Genomic DNA, 19,966 nt, shown 5'->3' with positions numbered 1-19,966 from the left:
TAGAAGTAGAAGTAGTAGGTCACTCATTCAAAATTGACAAGAAGAAGCTGTTGAAGTTTGGAGTGTACTTGACTCACCCTTTGACCTTTCCAGGTTATTACCAGTAGAGAAAAGATACAAGGAACCATCTGGGGATCAACATTATTTATGTCCCAATAACGCTTAAAACACACTTCTCCTAAGAAAAGTTGGGTTTTCCTAAAACCCTACCAGTGAATGTATCTTGCAAGCTATATTGCCCATGCTACCATGCTAATGGACTTCAGGTTGTATTTGGTCAGTGGATAGTACTGGTGGAAGATTGAGGGGGTGGGATGAAAGAAAGAAGCAGAATTTTCTTCCTCCTTCTCTATGCTTGGGGGAATTTTAAGATAATGCTGAGTATCCTCAATGGTCTAGCTCATGAGTAGCCCTTTTTCCATGGAGTGAAGCAGCCCTCTCTCTGATTCTAGCTCCCACCAAATAGGCACAGCTCCTGGGTACTTTTCAGCTCTTCCATCACTGTGTAACCCACTAAGTCTGTATGTATTAACCTATATTAAATTTTGAATTACCTAGAGTAGGTTTCTTAACTTGATGTGATACTGACTCATATGTTTGAAAAACATATCTGCAAACTAAAGACAAAAGTGTAAAGGCCTCCTGCCATCCCTCTGTCTCAGAAAGTAATCCCCAAATAACAAAGGGGCACATTTTGACTATTTTCCAGCCCTGATCCGTCATGCGTATCAGTAGAAAAGTGAGAAACTGGGAGAAGGCTGTGGAGAGAACAGGTCTATTTCCCACCTGAAGATTAGGGGCTTAATTTGAGTCAATCATATCTGTGGGCAGAGAAAGAAAGCCACAAACTTTTTTTTTTTTGAATTTTATTTTATTTATTTTTTTATACAGCAGGTTCTTATTAGTCATCCATTTTATACATATCAGTGTATACATGTCAATCCCAATCACCCAATTCATGACACCACCACCCCCACTACCCTGCGGCTTTCCCCCCTTGGTGTCCATATGTTTGTTCTCTACATCTGTGTCTCAACTTCTGCCTTGCAAACCGGTTCATCTGTACCATTTTTCTAGGTTCCACATACATGTGTTAATATACGATATTTGTTTTCCTCTTTCTGACTTACTTCACTCTCTATGACAGTCTCTAGATCTATCCACGTCTCAACAAATGACCCAATTTCGTTCCTTGTTATGGCTGAGTAATATTCCATTGTATATATGTACCACTTCTTCTTTATCCATTTCTCTGTCGATGGGCATTTAGGTTGCTTCCATGACCTGGCTATTGTAAATAGTGCTGCAATAAACATTGGGGTGCATGTGCCTTTTTGAATTATGGTTTTCTCAGGGTATATGCCCAGTAGTGGGATTGCTAGGTCATATGGTAGTTCTATTTTTAGTTTTTTAAGGAACCTCCATACTGTTCTCCATAGTGGCTGTATCAATTTACATTCCCAACAACAGTGCAAGAGGGTTCCCTTTTCTCCACACCCTCTCCAGCATTTGTTGTTTGTAGATTTTCTGATGATGCCCATTCTAACCGGTCTGAGGTGATAGCTCATTGTCGTTTTGATTTGCATTTCTCTAATAATTAGTGAAGTTGAGCAGCTTTTCATGTGCTTCTTGGCCATCTGTATGTCTTCTTTGGAGAAATGTCTCTTTTGGTCTTTGGCCCATTTTTTGATTGGGTTGTTTGTTTTTTTAATATTGAACTGCATGAGCTTTTTATATATTTTGGAGACTTATCCTTTGTCTGTTGATTTGTTTGCAAATATTTTCTCGCATTCTGAGGGTTGGCTTTTCATCTTGTTTATGGTTTCCTTTGCTGTGCAAAAGCTTTGAAGTTTCATTAGGTCCCATTTGTTTATTTTTGTTTTTATTTCCATTACTTTAGGAGGTGGATCAAAAAAGATCTTGCTGTGTAATATGCCAAAGAGTGTTCTTCCTATGTTTTCCTCTAAGAGTTTTATAGTGCCTGGTCTTGCATTTAGGTCTCTAATCCATTTTGAGTTTATTTTTGTGTATGGTGTTAGGGAGTGTTCTAATTTCATTCTTTTACATGTAGCTGTCCAGTTTTCCCAGCACCACTTATTGAAGAGACTGTCTTTTCTCCATTGTATATCCTTGCCTCCTTTCTCATAGATTAGTCGACCATAGATGCGTGGGTTTACCTCTGGGCTTCCTCTCCTGTTCCACTGATCTATATTTCTGTTTTTGTGCCTTTACCATATTGTCTTGATTACTGTAGCGTTGTAGTATAGTCTGAAGTCAGGGAGTCTGATTCCTCCAGCTCCGTTTTTTTCCCTCAAGACTGCTTTGGCTATTTGGGGTCTTTTGTGTCTCCATACAAATTTTAATATTTTTTGTTCTAGTTCCATAAAAAATGCCATTGGTAATTTGATAAGGATTGCATTGAATCTGTAGATTGCTTTGGGTAGTATAGTCATTTTCACAATATTGATTCTTCAATCCAAGAACATGGTATATCTCTCCATCTGTTGGTATCATCTTTAATTGCTTTCATCAGTATCTTATACTTTTCTGCATACAGGTCTTTTGGCTCCCTAGGTAGGTTTATTCCTAGGTATTTTATTCTTTCTGTTGCAGTGGTAAATGGGAGTGTTTCCTTAACTTCTCTTTCAGATTTTTCATCATTAGTGTATAGGAATGCAAGAGATTTCTGTGCATTAATTTTGTATCCTGCAACTTTGCCAAATTCATTGATTAGCTCTAGTAGTTTTCTGCTGGCATCTTTAGGATTCTCTATGTATAGTATCATGTCATCTGCAAACAGTGACAGTTTTACTTCTTCTTTTCCAAATTGAATTCATTTTATTTCTTTTTCTTCTCTGATTGACGTGGCTAGGACTTCCAAAACTATGTTGAATAAGAGTGGTGAGAGTGGACATCCTTGTCTTGTTCCTGATCTTAGGGGAAATGCTTTCAGTTTTTCACCATGGAGAATGATGTTTGCTGTGGGTTTGTCATATATGGCCTTTATTATGTTGAGGTAGGTTCCCTGTAGACCCACTTTCTGGAGAGTTTTTATCATAAATTGGTGTTGAATTTTGTCAAAAGCTTTTTCTGCATCTATTGAGATGATCATATGGTTTTTCTTCTTCAATTTGTTAATATGGTTTATCACATTGATTGATTTGCATAAATTGAAGAATCCTTGCATCCCTGGGATACATCCTACTTGATCGTGGTATATGACCCTTTTAATGTGTTGTTGCATTCTGTTTGCTAGTATTTTGTTGAGGATTTTTGCATCTATATTCATCAGTGATATTGGTCTGTAATTTTCTTTTTTTGTAGTATCTTTGTCTGGTTTTGGTATCAGGATGATGGTGGCCTCATAGAATGAGTTTAGGAGTGTTCCTTCCTCTGCAATATTTTGGAAGAGTTTGAGAAGGATGGATGTTAGCTCTTCTCTAAATGTTTGATAGAATTCACCTGTGAAGCCATCTGGTCCTGGACTTCTGTCTGTTGGAAGATTTTTAATCACAGTTTCAATTTCATGATTGCTCTGTTAATATTTTCTGTTTCTTCCTGGTTCAGTCTTGGAAGGTTATACCTCTCTAAGAATTTGTCCATTTCTTCCAGGTTGTCCATTTTATTGGCATAGAGTTGCTTGTAGTATTCTCTTAGGATGCTTTGTATTTCTGCAGTGTCTGTTGTAACTTCTCCTTTTTCATTTCTAATTTTATTGATTTGAGTGTGCTCCCTCTTTTTCTTGATGAGTCTAGCTAATGGTTTATCAGTTTTGTTTATCTTGTCAAAGAACCAGCTTTTAGTTTTATTGATCTTTGCTATTGTTTTCTTTGTTTCTATTTCATTTATTTTTGCTCTGATCTTTATGATTTCTTTCCTTCTGCAAACTTTGGGTTTTGTTTGTTCTTCTTTCTCTAGTTCCTTTAGGTGTAACGTTAGATTCTTTATTTGAGATTTTTCTTGTTTCTTGAGGTAGGCTTGTATAGCTATAAACTTCCCTCTTAGAACTGCTTTAGCTGCATCCGAATGGTTTTGGATTGTCATGTTTTCATTGTCATTTGTCTCTAGGTATTTTTTTATTTCCTCTTTGATTGCCTCAGTGATCTCTTGGTTTTTTGGTAACGTATTGTTTAGCCTCCTTGTGTTTGTGTTTTTTACATTTTTTCCCCTGTAATTCGTTTCTAATCTCATAGCACTGTGGTCAGAAAAGATGCTTGATATGATTTCAGTTTTCTTAAGTTTACTGAGGATTGATTCGTGACCCAAGATGTTATCTATCCTGGAGAATGTTCCGTGTGCACTTGAAAAGAAAGTGCTATCTGCTGTTTTTGGATGGAATGTCCTATAATTATCAATTAAATCTATCTGGTCTATTGTGTCATTTAAAGCTTCTGTTTCCTCATTTATTTTCTGTTTGGATGATCTGTCAATTGGTGTAAGTGAGGTGTTAACGTCCCCCACTATTATTGTGTTACTGTTGATTTCCCCTTTTATAGCTGTTAGCAGTTGCCTTATGTATTGAGGTGCTTCTATGTTGGATGCATATATATTTATAATTGTTATATCTTCTTCTTGGTTTGATCCCTTGATCATTATGTAGTGTTCTTCCTTGTCTCTTGTAACATTCTTTATTTTAAAGTCTATTTTATCTGATATGAGTATTGCTACTCCAGCTTTCTTTTGATTTCCATTTGCATGGAATATCTTTTTCCATCCCCTCACTTTCAGTCTGTATGTGTCCCTAGGTCTGAAGTGGGTCTCTTGTAGACAGCATATATATGGGTCTTGTTTTTGTATCCGTTCAGCAAGCCTGTGTCTTTTGGTTGGAGCATTTAATCCATTCACATTTAAGGTAATTATTGATATGTATGTTCCTATGACCATTTTCTTAATTGTTTTGGGTTTGTTTCTGTAGGTCCTTTTCTTTTCTTGTGTTTCCCACTTAGAGAAGTTCCTTTAGCATTTGTTGTAGAGCTGGTTTGGTGGTGCTGAATTCTCATAGCTTTTGCTCGTCTGTAAAGCTTTTGATTTCTCCATCGAAGCTGAATGAGATCCTTGCCGGGTGGAGTAATCTTGGTTGTAGGTTCTTGCCTTTCATCACTTTAAGTATATCATGCCACTCCCTTCTGGCTTGTAGAGTTTCTGCTGAGAAATCAGCTGTTAACCTTATGGGAGTTCCCTTGTATGTTATTTGTCGTTTTTCCCTTGCTGCTTTCAATAATTTTTCTTTGTCTTTAATTTTTGCCACTTTGATTACTATGTGTCTTGGTGTGTTTCTCCTTGTGTTTATCCTGCCTGGGACTCGCTGCACTTCCTGTACTTGGGTGGCTATTTCCTTTCCCATGTTAGGGAAGTTTTCAACTACAATCTCTTCAAATATTTTCTCAGGTCCTTTCTCTCTCTCTTCTCCTTCTGGGACCCCTATAATGCGAATATTGTTGCGTTTAATATTGTCCCAGAGGTCCCTTAGGCTGTCTTCATTTCTTTTCATTCTTTTTTCTTTATTCTGTTCCACAGCAGTGAATTCCACTATTCTGTCTTCCAGGTCACTTATGCGTTCTTTTGCCTCAGTTATTCTGATACTGATTCCTTCTAGTGTAGTTTTCATTTCAGTTATTGTATTGTTCATCTCTGTTTGTTTGTTCTTTAATTCTTCTAGGTCTTTGTTAAACATTTCTTGCATCTTCTCGATCTTTGCCTCCATTCTTTTTCCAAGGTCCTGGATCATCTTCACTATCATTATTCTGAAATCTTTTTCTGGAAGGTTGCCTATCTCCACTTCATTTAGTTGTTTTTCTGGGGTTTTATATTGTTCCTTCATCTGGTACATAGCCCTCTGCCTTTTCATCTTGTCTATCTTTCTGTGAATGTGGTCTTTGTTCCACAGGCTGTAGGATTGTAGTTCTTCTTGCTTCTGCTGTCTGCCCTCTGGTGGTCCACAAACTTTTTATAGGCCGAGAAATTACCCTCTGGTAAACAAAATCCAGGGTCTCAGCCATCTCACCAATCATATAAGGCAACCCCAGTGTAAATAGATCAGTGTGAATGACTGAATCATAGGGAAAGGGGAGCACTTGTATGCTCACTCTCACCTCACCATCTTCGAAGTAATAGAGGGGCTAGCACCTTCCCTCTATTGAAAGGTGTGGTCTGGAAAATTAATTCCTTCCCACAGGTAACCGGGGAGCCAGGAAAACTTGTGTGGTTGAGTCCAAAGAAAAAGTAAACTTCAATAAGCGGGAAAGATCAATAAGATTAAATGTTCCAGAAACCTCACATTAAGATAGCAATTGAAAGTGAGTTATTAGATTCACCAACTAGGAGAGCTTTGATGAGTTTTAATGAGCAGCTTCAGCGATATAATGGAGGCATTGACCAGACTTCAGTGACTTGGGGATTGAGTAGTGAGGAAGTGATACCAATGTGACTGGACAGTTCTTTCAAGAAGTTTAACAGGAAGGGTATACAAGGGTGAATAAACGAATGGAAAGAAGAATAGGTTTTTTTTTTTTTAATTAAAAATACTTGTATGTGTTTATATGCTGATAAGAAAGAGCCCACAAAGAGAAAAAGACTGAAAATAGAGGAAAAAGAGAATTTATTAATGAAGCAAGATCACTCAAGGGCTAAGAGAAAATAAGATGGAAAATATAGTGGATAGATGAATCATGGAAGAAAGAAACTTCTTTCTTGTCTTGAAACGATACAATGAGAAGTAGAGATAAGTATAGATGCACATAAATTTGTTGAATTCATTTAAACATCTTAATCATTTTCCTTTTAAAATTAATTCAGTACATATTATTCCTAGTCAAATATCTTGATTAGTATACAAAATCAAAATAAAAAACAAAAAGGTACCATTAATAATGTTTTCTCACTAATTTGACATAATTACAGCCAAAGGACAAATATTCCCAATGTCCTCTGGTGGATGAAACCATGTCCCGTTATTGCTTCCCTCACCCTGTGTGTCTCCATCATTTCTGCCAATGATGGTTTTCCTCTAACAATGTAGAACAAAGAAATTGTTTCATTGGCCCATAAATTAAACCAGCAGTTTCCATGATATGCATATTATGGAATTACATGAATAAACTATTTCATGAGATAAACAATATTAAATATTTTACTGAAAAATACATTGCATTTCTTATTATTGATTGTCTCAGGTGCAGTGTTCTCCACCACTACCACTGCACTGTAGAAGATTCTTATTAGTGAAAATCACACAGGACAGGAAGCGTGTCTCTGTAGTGAAGTCATGCACATTGTCCCACTTCTACCTTCTGTGGTCTTTCTATGTGAAAACAATCCCAGTGATGTGAGCAACCCCAGCTGTATTCCACTGGGTCTTAAACTCATTTCTAGGGATGCTGTAAAAGTGCTTACATGTAGTGACTCTGGTCATTTGGTCCAGTCTTGTCAACCACCAAATTGGAAGGGATGACCTGAGCATGAAGGTTCTGCACCCATTATCAGAACCCCTTCTCTTGCCTACGCTCTATTTCCAGTATATCTATAAAGGTATTTATTAAATGGAAAACATCCCAAGAAGGATGACACTCTTGGAAACAGCAAACGCTGAAGCTGTGACAATGTATTTTCATGCTAACTTCTTCCGTCAAAAATCTTAGTGAAGATACTGTCATAACTTTGTGACTAGCTTGATCTGCTAGTTGGCCACATGGCCTTAAAATATCAACATTGAAAGACTCCTTTTTATAACATTTCTCAAAAGACGGTCCACAAACCCACTTAAGTTAGAATAACTTAGGTAGTTTATTTTAAAATAAGCCCTTCTCTGGTCCTAAGAGTAATGTTCTCTGGAAATAGAGCCCTGAAATCTGTTGTTTTAGCAAACTCCCCAGGATTATTTTTGTAATTATTTATTAGGCTTTAGTAATTTTTTAATCAGTTTATTTTTTAGGCTTTAGTAGACTAATAAATATTGTCTGAGAAATTCTCTACTCTGCCACCCTCATTTGGGTTTTCAAATTTTATTAAGAAATAAAATATACAGAAAAGATCACAAATTCATGAATTTTTAAAAAGTGAATACATCTGCATAGCCAGCATTTTTATCAGGAAGCAGTAACAGAACCCCAGAAGGCCCCATGTACCCCTTTCTAGCCACTACCCCCATGGAAGATAACCACTCTCCTAACTTGTCACATCATCAGTTTGTTTCACCTATTGAACTCTATGTAAATGAAATCAAATAATGTGTATTTTGGGGTGACTGGCTTCTTTCACTCAACATTGTTTGGTGAGGTTCATTCACACTATTGTGTGTCACTGTAATTTGTTCTTGATCTTTGCTGTGCAATATTCTATTGCATGAATATACAATTTAACTACTTTTCTATTGTATGTAAATATTTGGGTTGGTTTGGGCTATTCCAAATACTGCTTCTATGAACATTTTCGTACATGTCTTTTAGCCCACATATGTACACATTCCTATAAGCCTAGGGATAAAAATTGCTAAATCATAAGCCTTTTTTTTTTAGCTTTAGTTATTTTTGTTGGGTTTTTTGGTTTGTTTGTTTGTTTTGCATTTCTTTCAAAATGATTGCACCAAGTTAAACACCAACCAGCAGGAGACAAGTTTCCAGTTGCTCCACATCCTTCACCCCCTCACTTGGTGCCATGTGTCTTTTTCATTTTACCCATTGTTGTTGGGTGTACCAATATTACATCGTGGTTTTAATTGGATTTCCCTAATGATAGTTAAGCACTGTTTCCTATGTTTATTGGATATTTTCGATGTCCACTTGTATGAAGTGCTTGTTCAAATCTTTTACCCATTTTTAAAATTGGGTCATCATCTGCCTTTTGCTTATGGTAGCAGTGATTTCTAAATTCTGGATTCAAGTCCATTGTTCGATATATGTATTGTTAATATAGTCTCCAATCCTGTGGATTGTTTCTTCAATCTCTAAAGGGTTATTTTTTTAACAAAAATTCCTAATTTTAATGTGGACCAATTTATCACTTATCATTTTCTATGTCTATTCTAAGAATTATTTGCCTTCCTCAAATTCATGAAGATATCCTCCTGCATTTTTTTTCCAAAAGCTTTATTGTTTAATTGTTTAGTCTTTTACATTCAGATGGGCTATCTGAATAGAAATGATTTTTTTCTTTGGTGTGGTATGCCGTAGGTATCTCCCTCTATAGATAGATAGATGATAGATAGATAGATAGATAGATAGATAGATAGATAGATAGATAGATATAAAATGAAGCCTGAAGGAAGACAAAGACGGCCCCAAGATTGCCCATCTAGTACGAAAGCAGCCAGATATAGTGTTAAAACCCACTTTGCTACCTGCTTCCTTTTATTGGTATGATTATAGTTCTCAGCACTGATTTCTCCAAGCAAAACAGCCTCACCAACTTATGGTTTCATTTAAGGTCTTATTTCCTGACCACTGTTCTGATCTAACCCACCTCCAATTACCCTAGTCTTTAACCTTCTTATCGCATTCAGGGCAAAACAGAGATGTCAAAAGAAGCTCAGTCCCCTAACCCCAGGCCACCTATCTGGTACATGTAGTACCATTTCTCCAGCATGACTTTAAGTCATGATCCCCACATACCCTGGTTCCATGCTAGTCATTGTCATTATTTAATTATATAGAAGTTCACCATCTGTAAAATGGAGTAGGATGACTACATTGGTTGGCTCCAAATTTCCTTTATTTCTATCAAGGAAAAAAAACAATGATCCCATTACTTTACTTTATGTTCAAAATAGCCAGTCTCTCTGTAATTATGGCAATGTATGACACATTTTCTCCTTAATCATTCACTGCAAAATAAGAATGTCTGGATATTATTAAAACTTAAGGACATTCTGTGAAAGCAACTCAAAGTATTTAAATTCTTGCAATCCATAAAAAGCATCTTATCTCCTTACTGCAGTTTACCAAAGGATTTCCATTTTAAAACACAACTTCAGTCTGACACCTTCATTAAACACACAGATGTGTTGTTGGATGTGTTATTCCCTTCTAAAAAATCCTGGTTTCCAACCAGGCAGGAAAGACAGATTGAGAATGAGACCAAAGAATGAGTTTTATTAATGATTGCTGCCTGTTTTTGTATACATATCTCAGTTCATATCCTGATAAATTCTTTTTCACTCAATCCATTTCTATTACAGTCCTGCATTGTGTTACCACCTCATTATCTGTCTGAGAGACTGATTCAAAGTGAGGTTTAACATGCTGAGCATTTGGACAGCAAAGAGCAAGAATTTTTTATTTTTTATTTTTTTTCCTAGCAGGAAATTCCTGGGAGGTCTCTGGTCACTTTCTTTTTATCGCTGACAAGTTGGTTTTGATATTTGAGAATGTAGAGATCAATACCGACTTAGCCGTCAAAATGACTTGATAGGAAAAACTCTCTAATACTCTGCCAGGAATAATACCTCATATCTTTGAGACTCATGTGATAAACTTTGCAACAATTTCCGAGTACCCCCACAGAGGGTTCCCCTGGAGTAACTTCAAAGGAGTTAAGAAAAATATTTTTACCTAGTTCTAGACCAGACCCACTCATAACCCTCAAACCTGACTCTAGACTTCATTGAAGGTAGTATTAGGGATCCATGAGATACTTCCTTTATTTTAAAAGGCCTGAAGAAGAATGGTACTTATGGGCAATCAGGCTGTCCAAGGCAATTAAAATTCTACGTCCCTTTACTCTTGGATAATTTTTATCAAATTATTTTAATTACACTGGATCTCTCACCCAGATCAGAAGCTGTGATTGGAAGATAAGTACTAGAAATAAAAAAAAATAAGGAATGAATTAAATATCACTGAACAAATAGAGTTAGTTTAAAAATGGGTCCTCACATAAATCACAGCAAGATCTTTTTTGATCCACCTGCTAGGGTAATTGAAATAAAAACAAAAATAAACAAATGGGACCTAAAAGCTTTTGTGCAGCAAAGGAAACAAGACGAAACGACAACCCTCAGAATGGGAGAAAATATTTGCATATGAAGCAACGGACAAAGGATTAATCTCCAAATTATACAAACAGCTCATGCAACTCAATATAAAAAAAAAAAATGAAAAACCCAATCAAAAAATGGGTGGAAGACCTAAGCAGGCATTTCTCCAAAGAAGACATACAGATGGCCAGGAGGCACATGAAAAGATGCTCAGCATCACTAATTATTAGAGAAATGCAAATCAAAACTACAATGAGGTATTGCCTCACACCAGTTAAAATGGGCATCATCAGAAAATCTACAAACAATAAATGCTGGAGAGGATATGGAGAAAAAGGAACCCTCTTGCACTGTTGGGGGAATGTAAATTGATACAGCCACTACAGAGAACAGTATGGAAGTTCCTTAAAAAACTAAAAATAGAATTACCGTATGACCCACCAATCCCACTACTGGGCATATACCCTGAGAAAACCATAGTTCAAAAAGACACATGAACCCCAAAGTTCATTGCAGCACTATTTACAATAGCCAGGTCATGGAAGCAACCTAAATGCCCATCAACAGATGAATGGATAAAGAAGAAGTGGTACATATATACAATGGAATATTACTCAGTGATGAAAAGGAACAAAATTGGGTCATTTATACAGACGTGGATGGACCTAGAGACTGTCATACAGAGTGAAGTAAGAAAGAGAAAAACAAATATTGTATATTAACACATATTTGTGGAATCTAGAAAAATGGTACAGATGAACCGGTTTGCAAGGCAGAAATAGAGACACAAATGTAGAGGACAAACGCATGGACACCAAGGGGGGAAAAGGGAGGTGGGATGAATTGGGAGATTGGGACTAACATATATACACTAATATGTATAAAATAGGTAACTAATGAGAACCTACTGTATAGCACAGGGAACTCCACTTCGCTGTATGGTAGAAACTAACACAACATTGTAAAGCAACTGTACACCACCCCTCCCCCCCAAAAAATGAGTCCTCAGTGTTCTATTCTGATGGTGGTAGCAGTTACATGTATCTGTGCATTTGTCAAAGCACATTGAGCTGTACATCCAAAAGAGTCCATTTTACTATACATAAATGTAAAAATATATTTTTAAGTGAGTCCTTTCAAAACAAAGCAGGGGTAAGGAATCATTCTCTTAGATGGAAGATAGAGTGTTTTCTTCTAAGGTGACATGGTGGGGAGAGAGAATGTCTTGATTGGGACTCAGGGAGCCAAGGGCCTTGATGGAGAGAGATGCACAGATGTATTAGGGTCACCCCACTGGGGAGATACATTGACCATCATCAGTCCTTGGGGAAGCCAAGGGAGACAGATAAGAAGCCAGGAAGCAGAGATAGAAACCTGAAGTGTCACAGCTGATCCTTCAAGCAAAGGCGGTAGGGTAGAGGTGGCACAAGACAACATGGGCACCAAGAACAAACACAGTCAGGTGGAAGCAGGAGACCTAAGACATAGAACCTAGAGCTAAGCTCATAATGGGAAGCTAGGGCAGGTTTTATTTTATTCTATTTTTTTTTAACAACTTATTCAAGTCAAGAAGTTTTAGCCCCTGGCTCTCCACTAATAGCAGTATGAACTGGTTCCTTCCCTCTGGACTTCAGTTTTCTCACTCACTGACAAAATGGTAAGACTGAAATGGGTCATCCTCCTGGTCCTTTGTACCTGAGAACATCATGTGAATGAAAAGTTTAAGTCGGGGTCTCTCTTCTGTAAGCTTTGTCTCATATGTACATGACACAAATACTGTTAATACAGGCATAAAAGTCTCCTTTGTGATAGAAATAATAGCTCTCCACTTGGTTTTTACCCTTTGGCCCCTTTCATTTCTCTCTCTGAATCAAGTAGAGAGTGTAGAAAACTAGGTAGGTTTAACACAAATCAGTTGTGATTAGTTCTCAGCCTTTCACCCACGCCATTTTACTTGGTTAATCTTGGAAGTGGTGGATAAGAAGTATGGACTCAGATGGGCTTTAGATATGTTGGACCAAGCTGATTATGCATTTATTAGAATTAGACAGTGGTGTGGTTAGCTGCACAAACAGATATATGTAGAAACCAACTAACTGAGAAGGAAGGAAGCAATTGGTTGAGCAGCTGCTTCTGTTGGTCTTTGTCCCAAGGAACTTCGTATACCAGCTATTTTATTCAATTCTCATAGATGCTCTTTGGGGTAGGGAGCGTCAGTGCGATTGTACAAACAAGGAAGTGGAAGCTCAGAGTCTTGAAGTTATTACTTCAAAATCTCTCTGTGTCCAGTACGACTAACAGTGGGCTCAGGACACGTAAGAAGGATGTAGAGGCTCTCCTCGGAAGACCCATAGGCAGGAGGTGAGTCTAAAGGGTTCAAAACAAGAATCCCAATACTGGTCCTCAAACGTTCATGTTTTTAAGAATCACAGGCGAGCTTGTGAACTATGTAAATTCAAAGGCCTCTCTCAGGATATTTGGGGAAGTAAGAATGGAGTGAAGTCCAGGTTTCTGCATAATTCTAATGTGAGATTTACTGTCTCTGATGAGAATGAAGAGGCCATTCATCCAGGTCACTGGTAATAACTGTGGCTCATTGAAGAAAATGATAATGTAGTCATTCAAAGTCACAGTGGATGACACCAAGAGAAAACTTTGAGTAAAAAGTTCAGACTGCTACACACCTATCAAAACAGTAAAATCCAAAACACTGATAACACCAAATACTGGGAGAATGTGCAGCAAAAGGAACTCTCATTCATTGCTGGTGGGGATGCAAAATGGTACAGCGACTTTGGAAGACAGTTTGGCAGTTTCGAATAAAACTAAACATAGCCTCACCATATGATTCAACCATCGTGCTCCCAGGTATTTACTCAAATGAGATGAAAACGTATATCAACACAAAAGCCTGTGTATGAATGTTTACAACTTCCTTCATAATTTCCAAAATGTAGAAGCAACCAAGATGTCCTTCAATAGGTGAATGGATAAACAAACTGTGGCACAATCTGAAAGCCAATCTGAAAAGGCTGCAAACTACTTTATTTCTACTATATGACATTTTAGAAAAGACAAAACTAGGGCAACAGTAAAAAAAAAAAAAAAAATCAGTGATTGCCACGGGCTTTGGGGGAAGGAGGAAAGGATTAATACATGGAACACAGAGGATATTTAGGGCAGTGAAACTCTTTTCTATGATACTGTAAAAGTAGATACATGTCATTAGATATGTATATATATATCTCCAAACCCATAGAATATACAACAAAAAGAGTGAACCCTAATGTAATCTATGGACTTTAGTTAATAATATTGTATCTATATTGGCTCATTGATCCTATGAAATGAACTACATGATGCAAGAGGTTAATAATAGGGGAAATTGGGTGGGAGGGTCTGCAGTGGTATATGGGCACTTACTCTAACTTCCTCTGAATTCTTCTGTAAACTTAAAACTGTACTAAAAAATAAAGTCTATTAATTTAAAAACTTAAAATATGCACTTATAAAGATTACAAAGAAAAAAAGTCTCAGGCTTTCTTTGAGCACTCCCTAGGCACACCCTCCTCTTCTAGGGGCCCAGCCCAGGAGTGCTATTTGATTTTGTTGGAGCAGAAGTGTGTCTCAAAGGATCTCAAATTGTTGAAGCTCTGAGTTCCTCAGGTACCATGGATATGGTTGGCCAGTAGATAGGGTTGCCTCACCCAGGACACTGAGCTTTCTCATTGGTTAGTGGACGTGTGCTAAATGTAATCTCTCTCCAGTACCCTCTTGATATTGTGGGATGCTGATAGAGCTGCCTACCATGGAGCTTTTGATGACCGGGCTGCACATTTGGACCCTCGATCCTGGCCTGGCCAATCATGGTGCTCCATCCCTTCTTTCCTTATGCACAGGGATTGGTCCAGGGAGTAGACGTTGACCTAAGCAAGGATAATCCATACAATTATCTTCCATAAGATTTAATATAGAAAACTGAGAAGAAGAGGGAGAGGAGGAGCAAAAATGGAAGAAAGAAGAAGGGGGAAGAGAAAGAGAGGAAAAGAGGAGGGAGCTCTTTTCCCGATATGAAAAGTTGAAAGAACATTGAATGCAAGGAGCCACCAGATCCATTTTTCTGCCCATACAGTCTGAAGGAGAATAAAGCTAATAAGAACAGACCGAGGATGCAGAGGAATAGAGAGAGGAAGAAGAGAAAGAAATCAGACAATTGTTATCACTCTGAATTTTTAATTACATTAGCTAATATACCTTTTTTGTTCTGTTAGTTTCTAGATTTTCTGTCATTTACAGTAATCCTACCAATGCAGTAGACGACACTTACTGCCCTGCGTGCATCATTATCCAAATCATTCCCGTACCTGAGATTTCTGCATGGACGGGGTGCCTGATTTCCTTCCAGAATTCCACAGTGAGAACACTCACCAGCTTCTGTTTCCAGCAAAGTGGAAGAAACCTGTTCATTATGCCCACTGGGAAGATGTGTGCAGAAGAAATTTTAACACATACAGGTTGAACAAATGAAACAATAATGTTACCATGTATGAAGCGAGTCACAGGGATCATAAGAAAGTCAAAATAGAGAATATTCAGTCAAAACAGTGTCATGAAGTGATAGCCTGGCATAGAAAATAAGCTAGCCTGGTAGTTGGCTGCACATTCAAAGAGGACTTTGTAGGGAGATCATTTGGAGATTGTAGGAATAATTTTATTTTTAAATTGTTACTTTTATGGATAGTGTAATCCCTGTTTCACATATGATAAACTGTAGGCTTAGGAATGGTAAATAACTTGCTTAGCTAATAAGTGGCTAGATCCATAATTTTATTCAGATTTATCTGAATTTTAGCCAGTATATTCTTTACTGTGTCATTGCAGGGTAGAGGAAGATAAGTAGGTGGTCAGAAAGTGGTATCCCCTGTTTATGGCCCTCAGTCTCATGAGGTAGATAGAATCACCCTGGGCATATTACCTCTTGAACAACTCCTACTCTTTCCCTCAAGTTGTATCCCCTTCTATATCCATGCCTACAATGAGCTCTTGCATATTCAATAAGGGATTGAAGATACACAAGAAGAAGAGGAACATACAGACTGGCCCTCCTCTGAGGAATGTCAGATCTATTGGGGAAGACAACAGTGAACAAACAATTGCAGTAGGACATAATTGTGCAAGGATGGAAGCACAATCAGGAGCTGGGGAACACAGGTGCAAGTGACTCACGCTTCCTGGGGGCTTCAGGAAAGATTTCACAAGGAAGTTCTCTCTGAGATGGGCCTTGAAGACACATGGAGAAAAGGGGAACTCTTACAGACTTACAGTGTTAAAGATCTTTTTTGGTTAACCTCTCTGTGGTGGGCAACTATTTTTTTGTTTGTCCAACCTACCATATCTCTCTCTCTCTCTCTCTCTCTCACATTCCTATTTTAATAAAAATTCCCTTTAGAAAACCACCCCTCTTCTTCTTTCAGTCCAGAGGTTTTATTTTTCATTGACCTCTGCCTAGTAAATCAGAGTTAAGACATTGATTCATTTAGAGATTGAGGCGTGACCTACATTTGACCAAGTAAGAATCACACCCATAATTTTTGCATTCATTAGTTGTCAGAACATAAGGATTTTCTCAGGGCTTGTTATTTGGGAGGATGTAAGTCTACAGGGGCCATTGCTCATGTGTACCACCATGTGGGGAGGGCTTGCCTGAGAATGAAGTCAGTTAGAGCAGACACAGAAGAAAGTGTTTTGATGACGTTTTAAGTACCCATGTCTACCTATGCCTGAAGCCAGTAACACCTCTATATGCTATAGGTAAATTAACCAATAAAATTCAAACTTGATAGATACTTCACACTAATACAGTAAATGCTACTTAAGTAACATTTGCATATTACCTGGGACCTTCTAGAGGCATCTTCTTATGCACATTAATGGTGGGAGGTTTCTACACACAGCAGCCATTCAAAAAGCCCTTGTAAATCAACTATACTCCAATAAAAATTTTTTTAAAAAGCACAAAAAGCATTTGTCAATCACATCATCAATCATCAGCTATGGGCCTGCTCTGTGTGAAATACTGCTCTTGGCCTGGGGATATAGATAAATAACAGAGCCCTTCAAGAAGTCCAGTGGTAAAGACAGTCACAAAGCAATCAATTACAGTGTCACATGATAAGATAATATGAAGTTTAGTCACAGTTGTTTTTTTTTTTTAGACAAAAAAAGAGAGATAATATTTCTGGGGGAGGAGAAGGAAAGCTTCCTGGAGGAGACCATATCTCTAACAATGGAAAATGAAGCAAGAGTTCACAAGACAGGAAAATAGTGTTAGAGCTTTCAAAAGACAGAATCAGCTTGTTCTTTAGGCAAGGCATAACTAATAGTGTGTTCAAGGAAGAGCAGGTTTTTCTGTAGTAGAAAAGCAAAGCATGGATGGCGAGATTGGTCTGAAATTCATCTGAGAAGCATATTGAGATTCAATGATAAATGTGTTTAGCTGTACCAATCAATTTTGCCCTGTGAAAAATAGGAAGCCAAAAAAAAGAAAACTTTTTTTAAACAGAACCAAATTGCTCAGATTTGAATTTTGGAAGATGCATCTGGTTGTAAGAGGGGATATTTGATATTGTGTGGGGCAGAAATAGAATAGAGATAGGGATGGAAACATGAATGTTACTATGATAGACTAAGAGAGATGGTAGGGCAGACCGAAGGCAGTTGTAGTTGGGATGAGAAGAAGGGGTAAGAGAAGGAAGAAGAGGGATAAGAAAAGATGACACAATGCTTGATGAACAACTGGGGAGAAGTTATTTTACCTTCTTAACTCTCGTTGCAAATGCAGATCACTGTGCCAGGAAGTAGAGGGGGTCTAGGTGAACTTGACCCAGATACATCCAAGTGGCAGACACTTCAGTGGCAGGCATTACTTTTGGAATCACCTACATTTTGGGGCTCCTGCATCCATCATAAGCAGAAGTCTTCCCAGCGAGCACTGGCCAGCTACAGTTCTTTCACTGAAATAACATACCCAGAGCCCATCTTGCAGCCAGACTCCACTGAGGTTTTCAAAATGCAATTAACATCATCCTCAGTCAACATACACCTGTTACGTGCAAAATACTGGATCAGACTGGCCTCCTAAGCACTTTGGAGTTCTTACAACTATCCTATGAGATGGGCAGTATCATTATCTCCATTTTCCAAATGAGGAAAATAAGGCTTGGAATAAGTGCACATTCTGTTGTTTTTTGTTTTCTTCTGTTTAAATCATCTTGCATGTATACATTAGACTCATTTTTTTAAAATCTTGAATATGTTTTCACACCCTTATATAATATTTGTAACAGGATTATCAGGCTCAAATAATATTCAGTCAAATGGCTGTAACATCATTTATTGTGGAGGTATTTAAGTCACTCTTTTTTTTTTTCTGGTGTTGTGAATATTGCTATGATAAACATCCCTATTTACAGAAGAATAGATCTCTGATTATCTTCTGCAATGAATTCCTAGAATTAGGTTTACTAGCATGAACATTCTTAGTCATAACGTCTTTTTCCAAATTTTGGAAAGGGTTTCTAAAAAGAGTGATATTGTGGATTATCAGAGTTTTAAAACAAGGTTTGAAGGAAAAGTTGCTTGGTTAATGAAGGAAGAGCTAGTAACACAGTCAATTACATTTCTTACTAATTCAATTGGCCTTTTCTCCCCATCATCACCTAATCATAACGCTGTCTTAAACAAGTGAATCCTATTCAAGAAACAGAAAAATTCAAGGCCATAAATCACTTATTGCTGATTTATCACTTACTCTTTTTTTCTTATGCAGTGAATTTCTATTTATTTTAATGTATTTTACTTACTGACAATATATGTTTTAACTGTGAATGTTTGATAGATTTGTAAATCATTTTTAGGAAGAAAATCACATAGCAATAGAAACAATCTCAAAATGTTTTCTCCATAGCATAAGCTACTTTCAAAAATGTTATTTCTATTTCTTCATGAATAGATTATATACTTAGAATGAGGTTTATCGCAGATTTAAGGGATGATGATTTGTCTTTAAAATCATTTTCTTAAAAAGTTGAACTCACAGAAACAGAAAGTAAAAAAGTGGTTGCCAGGGGTTAGAGGTGGAGGAAATAGAGAGAGGTTGGTAAAAGGGTGCATTTCACTTGTAAGGAGAATAAGGTCTGAGTCTGATGCATAGCATGGTGACTTTGTTTATAACACTATATTGTATAATTGACATTTGAAATTTGCTAAGAGGGTAGAGCTTAAATGTTCTCACACACACAAAAAAGTAAATATGTGAGATGATGGATGTGTTAATTTGATGGGGGGAAGTTCTTTCACATTGTGTAAGTATATAAAGTGTTGTGCGCTTTAAATATCTTATAAAATACAATTTTAATTGTATTGGTCAACTTGATAAAGCTGGAAAAAATAAAGTAAATTTAAAATATTTTGTCAAAGATATCTATGAATATATAATGAAGATCTTTAACAGAAGAAAAAAATTAGTGAAAATGTACAAATTAAATAAATAAATAAAATCCTAGTCTTTAGTTACAATTTCAAATGTCTTTATAGTTAATTGGCGTTTTTTCTCACTTCCAGGCTTTTAAATTTATTTTATAATTACTCATCATCAGTTCACTTTGAGTTGTTTTAATAAGGTTTCTATTTGGAATGATTTGAATTTACAGAAAATTTGCAGAGGTAGTACAGACTGTTCATGTCATATCCTTTACCCAGTTTCTCTTAATGTTAATTGTGTGTACAACCATTTATCAAAACTAAGAAATTAACATTGATACAATACTCTTAATCAAGCTATACACTTTATTTGGATTTCACCAGTTTTTCCACTGAAGTCTTTTTTCTGTTTCAGAATTCAATTACTACAGAATCCAAATACTACATTGCATTTAGTCTGTCTTTTGGTTTGTCAAATTCTTCATTGATCTGACTAGAGTGTTATTATGTTAATTT

At 37.0% G+C, this 19,966-nt stretch overlaps 2 long non-coding RNA genes across 2 annotated transcripts in view; one reads left to right on the top strand and one right to left on the bottom strand.

The window, feature by feature from the left end:
- LOC309617227 overlaps positions 1-19,966 on the bottom strand; it is a 241,096-nt gene that overhangs the window by 176,890 nt on the left and 44,240 nt on the right. The window lies entirely within an intron of this gene.
- LOC309617234 overlaps positions 1-19,966 on the top strand; it is a 76,253-nt gene that overhangs the window by 54,692 nt on the left and 1,595 nt on the right. The gene's annotated exons all lie outside the window — the stretch shown is intronic.

The sequence above is a fragment of the Balaenoptera borealis genome (assembly GCF_965194805.1).
Source record: "Balaenoptera borealis genome assembly, chromosome: 19".
Taxonomy (NCBI): domain Eukaryota; kingdom Metazoa; phylum Chordata; class Mammalia; order Artiodactyla; family Balaenopteridae; genus Balaenoptera; species Balaenoptera borealis.
Note: the sequence above shows the minus strand (reverse complement) of the source record. Positions and strands in the feature narration are given on the sequence as shown.